At 37.3% G+C, this 12,888-nt stretch overlaps 1 protein-coding gene across 5 annotated transcripts in view; it reads left to right on the top strand.

Annotated features, from left to right (window-relative positions):
• The window catches only part of PCSK5 (proprotein convertase subtilisin/kexin type 5), a 468,460-nt gene that overhangs the window by 181,588 nt on the left and 273,984 nt on the right, over positions 1 to 12,888 (top strand). The window lies entirely within an intron of this gene.

Raw genomic sequence — 12,888 nt, forward strand, 5'->3', positions numbered from 1 at the left:
CCTTCTCACTGCCCAAACTAGAATTAACTATAAACAGACCCTACCTGTGCTTTATATTCTTACTACTGTTACATAGAGTTCCTCTCATATTGTGCTTTATATCAGAGTTAGTTCTGGGTATATCTTCCATAGTAAATTGCGAGTTCCTAGAGAGCCGCCCTTGTGCTCTATACATCTTCATGGGCTTTGCAAAACCTAGACAGTGCATTGAATTCTAGTGAGTATTCAATAAAGTTGTTGAATCAAATTTAATTAACTACAAATGATGCTAACCACAGGGTTGTTAAATATCCAGCTCAGATATTTACAGTGGAATGCATTGTTGATTAATGTAATGTTGCAGCTGGAGTAAAAATGATTTGCCCACATCTCTGTGGGATTTTTGTTAGAGTTTTAATAGAAGACTGAGCTAAGCTGTCTTCTAGTTATTCTGAAATAGACTGGAGGAGAAAATTATATACTTATTTTGTAGATACTTCCTAGCTGAAAGATAGTTCACGTTTGGTTAAAACATTCACTTTTTTAGCTCTTTGTCAATTTTCAGCTCTCTATATTAGAGTCTTTTAAATCATAGGATAATGTTTTAACTCATTGTCTAGAAGTTTTCTTTCAAGGTGCCTTAACAACAAATGAACATATTCTGTGTAATCTGGTGATTTCATTGCTGAAGCCACAGACTACAAATTGCTATGATCTCTATGTTTTCAGTAGAATGATCATTCAAATTAAGTAAACCAAGCACTGTTCATATTTAATCATAAAACTGTATGTATATGGCTCTTATAATAAAGAGCAATCTGGACTTTCTCACTAATCTGAAAATATTTAAATTAGTAATACACATAACTTCATGAATGTGCATGTATATATAAAGAATGCCCCATATTCAATAGCTGGTTTTACTAACAGACTAGTAGGCATCTCACTGAAGCAGAACACATAAACCAACAATTTTCAAATTTATTTTTGCTGGGGAGTCTTTCATTCGATGGAAATCTTAACTGGAAGCTTAGTGTGTAAAAAGTTAAAAATGTGGTACTTTGTTAAAAGAAGAGGAAGAAGAGGTTAAGATTAGAAACAAAATCATCTGAGAAAATTATTCAAACACGTAGGAAGATTATATTTAGAAATAATTTGGAGGAAATTTACTTTATATTCATTATTAATTATGAAAGTAACCTATGCTTATTGTAACAGATTATACAAAAATGAGTGTAAAGATGAACTTAATAATAGATTTCCCCACCCAACTGGGTAACCACTGTTAAGAGTATAGGCTACATGTTTCCATACTCTTGTGTATATTAACATGCAAACAGGGATTATATACCTCTGCACATTACTACTTGCACCTAATGGTCTATCCTACACATCTTTCTGGGGCAACCCTTAAGAATAGAACTCATTTATTTTATTTATTTCAAAATTTTTAGAATATAGAGCTATCATAATTCAATATTCCATTGAAGATCTTCCAAGGTTTTACTTAGGGAAAAAAAGGAATTCAGTTTTAAATCAAACCATTTGCTTTTAGAGTTGAGGTAGCAACAAAAGAAATAACTATCAATAAGAACAAACTGTTTTTTGGCTCATAGCATTGCACATCTTAATATGGAAAAACCGTGGTGATGCATTTAAATGAGATGAGGTCAACAAGATAGTGTTTTCATGTATTTAATACAAATAGGCTTTCGGGTTGGGCTAGGATTGAGTCCAATATTTGCCATTTACTTCTCTCTAAGCTTATATAGATCAAATTACCTCTCTGCTTCCATTTTCTTATCTAAGGTAGGGCACTAATAGTGATGTTATACTAACTAACAGAGATGTTATAAGTGCAAAATGAGATGATAATGCATATAAAACAGCTAGTATAATACCTGAAATATAATAAATGCATTTTATTTTTCAGAGAAAAGATCATGTCCTCCTACAAAGCTATTTAAATTTGTCTTCAGTCCATCATCCTTCTCTCCTATACCATTTCCACACTGCCTAGTTCCTGATAATTCCATTAAGTTACCTGTTGGGGTAGATTAAAAATAATATGATGCAGGCCTAGTGTGGTGGCTCATGCCTGTAATCCCAACACTTTGGGAGGCTAAGGAGGGCGGATCACCTGAGTTCAGGAGTTCGAGACCAGCCTGGCCACCATGGCAAAATCCCATATCTACTAAAAATACAAAGTTAGCCGGGTGTGGTGGTGGGTGCCTGTAATCGCAGCTACTTAAGAGGCTGAGGCAGGAGAATCCCTTGAACCCAAAGAGTGGAGGTTGCAGTGAGCCAGGATCGTGCCACTGCACTCCAGCCTGGGCAACAGAGTAAGACTCTGTCTCAATAAAATAATAATAATAATAATATGATGGAAGTCAACGTAGCCTTCCTGAGCTATGTAGTGTCATTTATTTTGTTCTTCCTATGTCTGTACAAAAGCTTCAATTTCACTTGCCTTTAAAGGCATATCTTCAATTTCAGTGAGATAGCCTCTGGATATACAAATTCAGTCTAGTTATTCGTGTTTGTAGTCCTGAATTTTGTTTGTATTTTCCCAAAGGATGTTCCTCTAAATATCTATTGATATATAATTTAATATTTTAAGCAGTGTATTTCTCTTTTCCAGGTTAAATAAATCTTTTTTATGAGGCATCAAGTGAGACAGGAAATTTTATATTCTTTGATAGTATTATCATTTGTATTTTTGTGTCACATACATTGTCAAACATAAAGAAAATAATTAAATAAAAACAATTGTATATTAGACTATAGGGTACAACAATGAAATAAAAAAGTGATTTATTGGCTTAATTACTTAAGGAATGAAGAAATAAATGAATGATAAAATAATTCCTTCGGTTAGCTAGCTGAAAACCTACACAGCAGCCTAAAGTCATTCTGGCCTATTGGGGTTTATCATCTACAAAAATGTAGGGATTGGAATTTATTTATTCATGATATTAAGCTTAGCCAACTCCCACTTTCTATATACTGTAGATAAAGGGGTCAAAAAGACATCTGCATCTTATATGTGATACATAAAAGTTTCTACATTCTAGCAACAAAACAAGAAACAAGGTAGAAACAATCAAGACTGTTTCAGCTGAGGGTAAGTGTAGGAATGAAAGTAAACTGATTTCTGCTGAGGGAAAGCACAGCTGCCTTAGTTAGGGAAGACAGAACATCTTCTTTGAGGAGGTTATATCTGAACAGAGACATAAATGATAACAAGCTAATCATATGAAGAACTATTATATGCAGAAGGAACAGAAAGAGCAAAGAACCCCAGGTAGGGAAAGATTTAGGTGTATTTCCAGAACACAATACTAATGTAGGTGTTGAGAGCAAGTTGGAACAGAAAGAGGGCAAAGGGAGATGTGTTGGAGGGGAAGGTGGGGGCCAGCTTACAGGGCTTTCTAAATGATGGTGGGCGTGTCAATTGTGTTCTGTTATAGGAAGCCATGAAAGACTTTAAACAGAATTGTGGCCTGACCTTATACAATTTTAAAAGATCACTACTATGTAAACAGTAACTGTATGTGGGGTGAGAGATGAAGAGGCATGACTGGAAGATTGAAGTGGTCCAGGAGAGTGTTGGATCAGGGTGGCAGCAGCGTCAAGACCTTCAAAGAGATCAGGCAGCAATAGATAAGCCCAAGTATCGAAAGATTTTCACAGAGGAAATAAATATGTTTTGCTCAGGGAGTCCAAGTATTGATTGCATCCATTATTTCTGCAAGCTAATCAAAAAATGTAGCAAATATTGAATTTCAAAATGCTCCCTATTTGTTTACTATAAGATAAGCATTTGGCTCAAAGAATGTAATACTCTTTTCAAAGACTTTAACAAAATCAGAATTGATTCAATTTATAGCCCCTTTAGAATTAATGTGGCAAAATTACATTAGAGAAACAATGTTAAATAAACCATGTCACAGTTGACAACTTGCTCTTTCTTCTAAGGAATGCATTTTATTTGATGCTAAGGAGCTATAAAATTAAGTGCAAGAGTTAGAGTTATATACTTTGGGCTGTATACAATTAATAGTAATAATAGCAACATGAATATTTAACATTTTGTTCAGTTTATTATACTGTAGTCATCTTCTAGGACTTAAATGATAACATTTAATCTTCGTGATCTCAAAAGATAGGTACTGTTCTTCCCAATTTATAGAGAGGAAAAACAGAAATTCCCCGTAGCCAAGAAGACAAAACATAGGCTTCAAAAAAATCTGGTAAATTCTGTTACATGTTGTCATTTTGATTTTATTTGGCACACCAGACCTTCCGCCTTTATCTGTGGCTACATACTCTAGCTTTTCTTCTGTTACTATGATGAATTAATTGTTCATCTTCTACCTAAGGCCACCTCCTCCATTTGTTCACTGGACCCTATCCCATGTCGCCCTATCAAAGACCTCCTCAAAAAATTGTTTTATCTTCAAAATTTCTCTCTCAACTCTATTATTACCTTCAATATACATTTGTACTGTTCATTCTCCTGTCTTAAAGAACGAGAGGAGACTCCCTCTTTGGTCTTTTTAAAAATAATCTCAACTTTATTTTAGATTCAGGGTTACATGTACAGGTTTGTTACATGGGTAAATTGTGTGATGCTGAGGCTCACCGAGGTAGTGAGCATAGTCCCCAGCAGATAGTTTTTCAACCCATCCACCCCTTCCTCTCCCCTCTCCCCATAGTCTGCAGTGTCTGTTGTTCCCATCATTATGTCCATGAGTACCCAATGTTTAACTCCCACTCATAAGTGAGAGCATGCAGTATTTGATTTTCTGTCCCTGTGTTAATTTGCTTAGGATAATGGCCTCCAACTGCATCCATGTTGCTGCAAAGGACATGGTTTTATTCTTTTTCATAGCTGTGTTGTATTCCATGGTATATGTCTACCACATTTTCTTTATCCAATCCACCATTGATTGGGCACCTAGGTTGATTCCATGTCTTTACTATTGTGAATACCACTACAATGAGCATATGAGTGCTTGTGTCTTTTTGGTAGAACAATTTATTTGCTTTTAGATATATGCCCAGTAATGGAATTGCTGGGTTGAATGGCAGCTCTGTTGTTGTTGGTTTTTTTTTTTTTTTTTTTTTTTTTTTTTGAGACAGAGTCTTGCTGTGTCGCCCAGGCTGGAGTGCAATGGCGCAATCTTGGTTCACTGCAAGCTCCACCACCTGGGTTCACGCCATTCTCCTGCCTCAGCCTCCCTAGTAGTTGGGACTACAGGTGCCCGCCACCATGCCTGGCTAATTTTTTGTATTTTCTTTTAGTAGAGACGGGGTTTCACCGTGTTAGCCAGAATGGTCTCGATTTCCTGACCTGGTGATCTGCCTGCCTCAGCCTCCCAAAATTCTGGGATTATAGGCATGAGCCACCACGCCCGGCCTGTTTTAAGTTCTTTGAGAAGTCTCCAGACTGCTTTCCACAAATGGTATCTCGTTGTGGTTTTGATTTACATTTCTCTGATGATTAGTGATGTGGAAAATTTTTTCATGTTTGTTGTCTGCTTGTGTGTCTTCTATTGAGAAGTGTCTGTTCATGTCTTTTGCACATTTATTAATCAGGTTGTTTGTTTTTTGATTGTTGAATTATTTAAGTTCCTTATAGATCCTCGATATTAGACTTTTGTTGGATGTGTAGTTTGTGAATATGTTCTCCCATTCTGTAGGTTATCTATTTATTGATAGTTTCTTTTGCTGTGCAGAAGGTTTTTAGTTTAATTAGATCCAACTTGTCAACTTTTCTTTCTGTTACAATTGCTTTTGAGAACCTGGTCACAAATTCTTTCCCAAGACCCATATCCAAAATGGCATTTTCTAGATTTTCCTCTAGGATTGTTATAGTTTGAGTCTTACATTAAATCTTTAATTCATCCTGAGTTAATTTTTGTGTAGGGTGAAATGTAGGGGTCCAGCTTCATTCTTCTGTATAAGGCTAGCTAGTTATCCCAGCACCATTTATTGACTAGGGAGTCCTTTCTTTGTTACTTATCCCAGGGCCATTTACTGGGATAAGTAGAGATAATACTGGGATAATAGGGAAAGAATAAGGAGTCCTTTCTCTATTGCTATTTTTTGATTGACTTTGTTGAAAATCAGATTGCTGTAGATGTGTGGCTTCATTTCGGGATTCTCTATTATATTCTGTTGGTCTACATGTCTGTTTCTGTACCAATACTGTACTGTTTTGGTTACTGCAGCCTTTTAGTATAGTTTATATCAAGTAATGTAATGCCTCTGGCTTTGTTCTTTTTGCTTAGGATCACTTTGACCATTCGGACTCTCTTGTGGTTCCATGTGAATTTTAGAATAGTTTTTACTAGTTCTGTGAAAGATGTTAGGAAAAGCATTGAATCTATAGATTTCTCTGGGCAGTATGGCCATTTTAACAATATTGATTCTTCCGATTCATGAGCATGGAATGTTTTTTTCCATTTGTTTGTATCATCTCTGATTTCTTTTAGCAGTGTTTTCCTGTTCTTCTTGTAGACATCTTGCACCTCCTGGGTTAGACGTATCCTTAGGTATTTATTATGTGTGTGTAGCTATTGTGGGTGGATTGCATTTTTTTAAAAATTGAGATGGAGTTCACTCTGTCACCCAGGGTGGAGTGCAGTGGCGTGCATGATCTTGGCTCACTGCAACCTCCACCTCCCAAGTTCAAATGGTTCTCCTGCCTCAGACTCCCAAGTAGCTGGGACTACAGGTGCACACTACCATGCCCAGCTAATTTTTGTATTTTTAATAGAGATGGGGTTTCACCATGTTGGCCAGGCTGGTCTCAAACTACTGACCTCAGGTGATCTGCCTGCCTTGGACTCCCAAAGTGCTGGGATTACAGGCATGAGCCACTGCACCCAGCCGGATTACATTCTTTATTTGGCTCTCAACTTGAACATTATTGGTGTATAGAAATGCTACTGATTTTCATACATTGGTTTTATATCTTGGAACCTCACTGAAATTGTTTATTGGTTTCAGGAGCCATTCAGTGGAGTCAAGGGTTTTTCAAGTATAGAATCATATCATCAGCAAAGAGAAATAGTTTGACTTCTTTTCCTATTTGGATGCTTTTTATTTCTTTCTCTTGTCTGATTGCTTTGGCAAGGACTTCCAGTACTGTGTTGAATAGGAGTGTTGAGAGTGGGCATTCCCTGTCTTATTTCAGTTCTCAAGGGGAATGGTTTCAGCTTTTGACTGTTTAGTGTGTTGTTGGCTATGAGTTTGTCATAGATGGCTCCTACTATTTTGAGGTAAATTCCTTTGATGCCTAGTCTGTTGAGGATTTTTGTTATGAAGGGATGTTGGATTATACTGAAATCTTTTTCTGTCTGTATTGAGTTAATCATGTAGGTTTTGCTTTTAATTATGTTTATGTGGTAAATCACATTTATTGATTTGCATGCGTTGAACCAGCCTTGCATCCCAACTTGATTGTGGTGTATTAGCTTTGATGTGCTGCTGGATTCGGTTTCTTATCTCCTCCCTAATACTGCCTCGTTTCTCCTTTTTTCCCCTGTAGAATGAAATTCTCTGAAGCTGTTGTCCCACCTTGCCATCCTCCAACTTTCGTTTTCCATTATCTCTTGAAGCCACTGCTTCAGGACTTCACCCCAGCAGTCCACTGAAGCTGCTTTTGACAAGGTCACAGTGACCCCTATATACAAAACCCCATGCTTCTCTGAGCTCTCATCTAACTTGTTTTTTTAAAAGGCTTCACTGGTTTTTCCTATATACAATATAACACACACGTACTCCAGCCCTTCAGAATCCCTTCTTTGCAATTATTATACCTCCTTCTATTGATTATTTCTACTGATCTCATTTTCTCTTCCATGCTTGTTCTACTGCACCCAAGTACCCACGATAGTGTCTGTTACTCAACAGGGGTTTAATGAAGAAAGGATGAATGAGTGAATGAATTTATAAATGACTTCCATGCCAATTTGATGCATGTACTGAGATAATTTACTTAAGGATCACACTGGTATTATTTTTGCTTAACATTCTAGAAATGTTATAAACATACATGGTATAGTGTGATGGTTAAAGTACCCAGGCCCTGGATTTGGAAATATGAATTCCAGTACTTTCGTATCATGTTCAAGTTAATTAGCCTCTCTGAGGATCAGTTTGTTTCTATATTAAAATGGAGCTAAATGCTAGTAAATGCTTTATAGTAATGTTGTGGTGATTTTATGATTAATTCCCATAAAATATTCAGCAGAGCTCCTGTAACAATGTAAAGTCTCTAAATATGTTATGAATCTTAGTCATTATCACTATTTAAAATGGGCAAAGGTAATAAAAACAAAAAACTGACTAATCACGCAAAGTACCATAAAAAATTTTTATTGTTCTAAGTCTCATGTTGCTGAGTAACCCTTACAGAAAGTCATTATATAATCTTGAGGTTATTATACAAGAATGGCCTATATAAGTGGGAAAAATATCAAAGATAATATTTTCTTAAGTATGTGGCATAAACCACTAATTTAATAAAATGATAGGCAAAAGGGGTTGGGGGTAGAGAGGTTTTACTGTCAAGTATACTTAAGAAACTCCACTTCCTATATGCTCCTTTTGAAGATTTAAAAGCATATTAAGGCTAGGCGTGGTGGCTCTCGCCTGTAATCCCAGCACTTTGGGAGGCCGAAGTGGGCAAATCACCTGAGGTCAGGAGTTTGAGACCAGCCTGGCCAACATGGTGAAACCCTGTCTCTACTAAAAATACAAAAATTAGCCGGGCATGGTGGCCTGCACCTGTAATCCCAGCTACTCCGGAGGCTGAGGCAGGAGAATCGCTTGAACCCGGGAGGCGGAGTTTGCAGTGAGCCGAGATTACGCCATTGCACTCCAGCCTGGGTAACAAGAGCAAAACTCTGTCTCAAAAAAATAATAATAAATAAATAAAAGCATATTAAGGGCTCTGAGAAGTCCTGTAGTGAAAGTGATGCATTTAACCACGGTTCTCAACTTTAACTACATAGAAGCTTTTCTTATTACTTTTTTGAATTGCTTTTAAATTTAACTTGGTTTTAAAATTTGCGGAATTACTTTGTGCAATTCAGCTAAAGTCATTAGACCTTTAGAGTCCAAACATTGGAACTAGAAATAATATTAGTGGTTAATTTTATCAACATGTATGTATTCTCTCACTTGTTGATGGCACTCCCATTCACCCAGTCTCCCTTCCTAAACCCTAAGATTTCTTCCATTCCTCATGCTAGTCATCTAGTAAGTCTTGCATGTTCTGTTTCCTAAAACCTTATGAAATCCATCTGCCTTCTTGTCCTTACAGTTAGAAACAAATCTCTCATACAGACTTCTACAATATCATACTTTCCAAACTTCCCAGCTTGAGCTTCAACTTTGAATTCTGCCTGAATACTGCAGTCAACGAAGTATTTTCATAGGCAAATCTTGTCATTTTTTTTTTCTCTTTAAAACTCATCACTGCTCCTTATGACTGAGAAGGAACATCCTAGACTTCTTAGTAGGGCATATAGGTTCTCTCACAGGTTCTTTCTCAGTTTTGCCAGGGTCTCAGAATTGAAATTTTACATGTCATCTTAGGAAAGGATAGTTTAAAAGTTTCTCTCATTCAGACTTACACAGTTGCGTTTACCATGGTGAGCCTTTGGCTTGGCTCCTTGGCATGACCAGCAAAGCATTCTCTCAGGGAACATTCTTGGCTTCTTCTTCCCAGTCAGTCCTAAATAGGAAAATGATTTTATAAAACAAGTGAGTTGACAATGTTTTAGCTGTAGATGACCCTAGGGTTTGTGTCAGAATAAGAAGCTAAGACCCTAAAGTTTTCTATGATTGATTCTTTATTCATTCATTTATTCCTGGTTGCACTGAGGAGGCATTCACTGAGGGGTTATAATATTCCAGGCACTTTTCTAGATGGTAGGGAAAGATGAATAGCACTCAGCCCTTGTCTTTGGGGAGCTCACTGTATAATGATGAATAAATGTTCTAAATAAAGTGCCAGCAAGCTTCCAAAGTCCCTTCAGTTTACAGAATCTGGTAAGCTAGGGCAGAGTAGACAGCCCACAATAAGAAGACTTACTGTAGCACAGTCTAGTTGCCTTGGAATCATCTTTTTGCTCCATTCGGATTTTAATACACTTGGTGCAATCGATATGCATCAGCAGGTGTCTAATATCGACAGCATTTCACAATTTCCTGACAAGTGTGTTTAATAACATTTTTTAGAAAAAGAAAAAAAAAACTTGAAATGGAATCTTTTTCATAGTCAGAAAAGCCTCTGTTAAGGTTACCAGTGTTCCCGTTATTATTTGACTCAAATATTTTTTAAGGCCGGGCGCCGTGGCTCATGCCTGTTATGACAGCACTCTGGGAGGCCAAGGCGGGCGGATCACTTGTGGTCAGGCGAGACCAACATGGTGAAACCCCATCTCTACGAAAAATACAAAAATTAGTTGGGCATGGTAGCACATGCCTATAATCCCAGCTATTCAGGAGGCCGAGGCAGGAGAATTGCTTGAACCCCAGAGGCCAATGTTGCAGTGAGCTGAGATTGGGCCACTGCACTCCAGCCTGGGCAACACAGCAAGACTCAAAAAAGCAAGCTATCAAAAAAAAAAAAATTCTTTAATACCCACTATATGCCAAGCACTGGTTTGGCATTTATCTTAGTCTTTTTTTTTTTTTTCCTGGAGAAATCATGCAGTTTTTTGTAGATATTTTAGGAGCATAGCTTATAGAGTTTGCTTTGTCATTTTATCTACTAGTATACTTTGGAGTTCAAGTCATTGTTCTTTGAGCTTCTTAGGCTTTAGTAATATCAATTAAAGCTTTCCAGTGAATTCTAACAGAACAGAGCCACTGTCAAGGATGGTCAAGAAGAGTCAGTGAAGTCAGGATCATTGGCCCCTTCACTCTCTGTTGAAACTGTGGACCTCATCCCATCCTGACTCTTTTGTATTTAGGGGTCCAGATGGAAACCAAGACATCTGATAGACATCTATTGGCATATGTCTGACTATTTAGTCTCTTAGGAAGACTCTGATTACTATTTTCCCTTCCCATCATCAATTGCCTTTTCAATTCACCAGATTTAAAAACTGATGGATTATATGGAGTGTTTGCTGAAAGCAAAGGTTGCTTGAACATACACACAAGTGAACATACACATATTTCCCCACCCTTAAATTAAAGGCATATGTTCACCAGGAGGGCAGAGAAGAGGTATAATGAAAGCAGTAATAATAATCATAATAAAGTTAACCAATTCCATCCAGGAGGGATATGTTTTTATCTGATACACACCCAGCTGTAGCAGGATTAGTACCAGTTTGCTTTCTAATAAATGACAGATTACTGTTAAACTAGTTGGCAAATGTAAAATTTTGGAATGATACATAGCTAGGCGGAAAGAAAAGGGAGCTTCTTTAAAAATTGGTTCCACTTAATGAAAATTGACTTTAACTGGGATTTGCTTTAGAAATTCTGCCTTAAGATTTAACTACATCCTGGTGGAATTCTGTGTATTTAGAACATTAACAAAGCTAAGACGTGGCTTGCCGAGTGTACCCAATATAATATCCATTTTGGAAACAAATGTGCGTTTTTCATAAATACATATGTGGTTTCACATTATTTAATTGCACAAAGTTATCTGACATCCAACTATCAAATTTAGGTTACTATATTAATGTGAATTGTTGTGCATTTTTATGGAGAGGAACACAAATCTATTCTAACCTTGCATAGGTGCAAATTTCAAATTTTTATTAACATCTTGTTTTCAGTTTTAGTTTAGAGATCCATTAGTAACTGGGCAGTTTAAATCAGCTTTTGCAAATCCTATTTTAAATCCCTCTGTTAGACTATCCTACTACTGGATTAATCAGTTATCAATAACAGTCCTTTGTTCCTTTGGTTTGTTTGCTCTGTTTATAGTTACTGCTGGGCTACCTGGGAGGTAAGTGAACTCCTCCTCACAAGAGTGTTCTAGTATAGTATAGTATGGGTGTCCCTGTTAAGGGAAGATTCCAAATCATATAGGGATTAGATTAGGTCAAGTTGAGGTCTATACTAATTTTGAATTGCTCTGATTCTCAACATAGTTTTGAGAAAGTTGATAGGGAGAACAGACAGATTAGTTTCCTTCAACATAACACGGCAGCCATCGGAAAAGAAAAACCGCTATTTAATACACAAAGGCCCATTGAACTCAGTTGATAATATCAAATGATTTTAAAGTACATATGGCTTAGATAGCAGATTTGTTTTTCCACTTCACCTGAGCTTGCATTCCTCACCTCATGTTTGATGAATACAGTCAAACCTAATATTTAGCTGTGAACATTATTATAACGCCTACAGCCAGTTGACATAGGCATGAGCAGGAGCCTCACAGGAATACTCAGCTTATTGATGTGTAAACTGAGTCTTGGCAAAGTTAGGCAACGGGGCCAGTAAGAAATATGACTGTGGCACTTTCTGCCACCATGCTCTGTGCTATAGCAGCTCCTGTTGGGTGGGACACATGGGCCCATCTGTTCACACGCAGCTCCCAGTCAACCGTAGCTGAATTGTGGTCACCAAAGTGAACACTACAACAAAGATCTCTCTCTTTTCTGAGTTCCTGGAGAACTGATCATTCAGGCAACTGATTTGGCACATCCCTGAACCCCACCGTGTGGTCTGTTCTCTTCCTCTTCATCCTTGGATGTGGCCTGCAGTGGTATAGAGTCCCTCCCTTGCTCAAGTTGGTTACTCTCTGGCTATTTCACCTGAGACAAACTCTGAGCACTGGTTTCCCAGAGAAAAGACTATGATAGGACTTGCTTTACAGAGCTATCGCGAAGGCTGAATGACATTGCACATATGAAGTGTGCA

Source organism: Macaca thibetana, chromosome 15 (genome assembly GCF_024542745.1).
Source record: "Macaca thibetana thibetana isolate TM-01 chromosome 15, ASM2454274v1, whole genome shotgun sequence".
NCBI lineage: Eukaryota > Metazoa > Chordata > Mammalia > Primates > Cercopithecidae > Macaca > Macaca thibetana.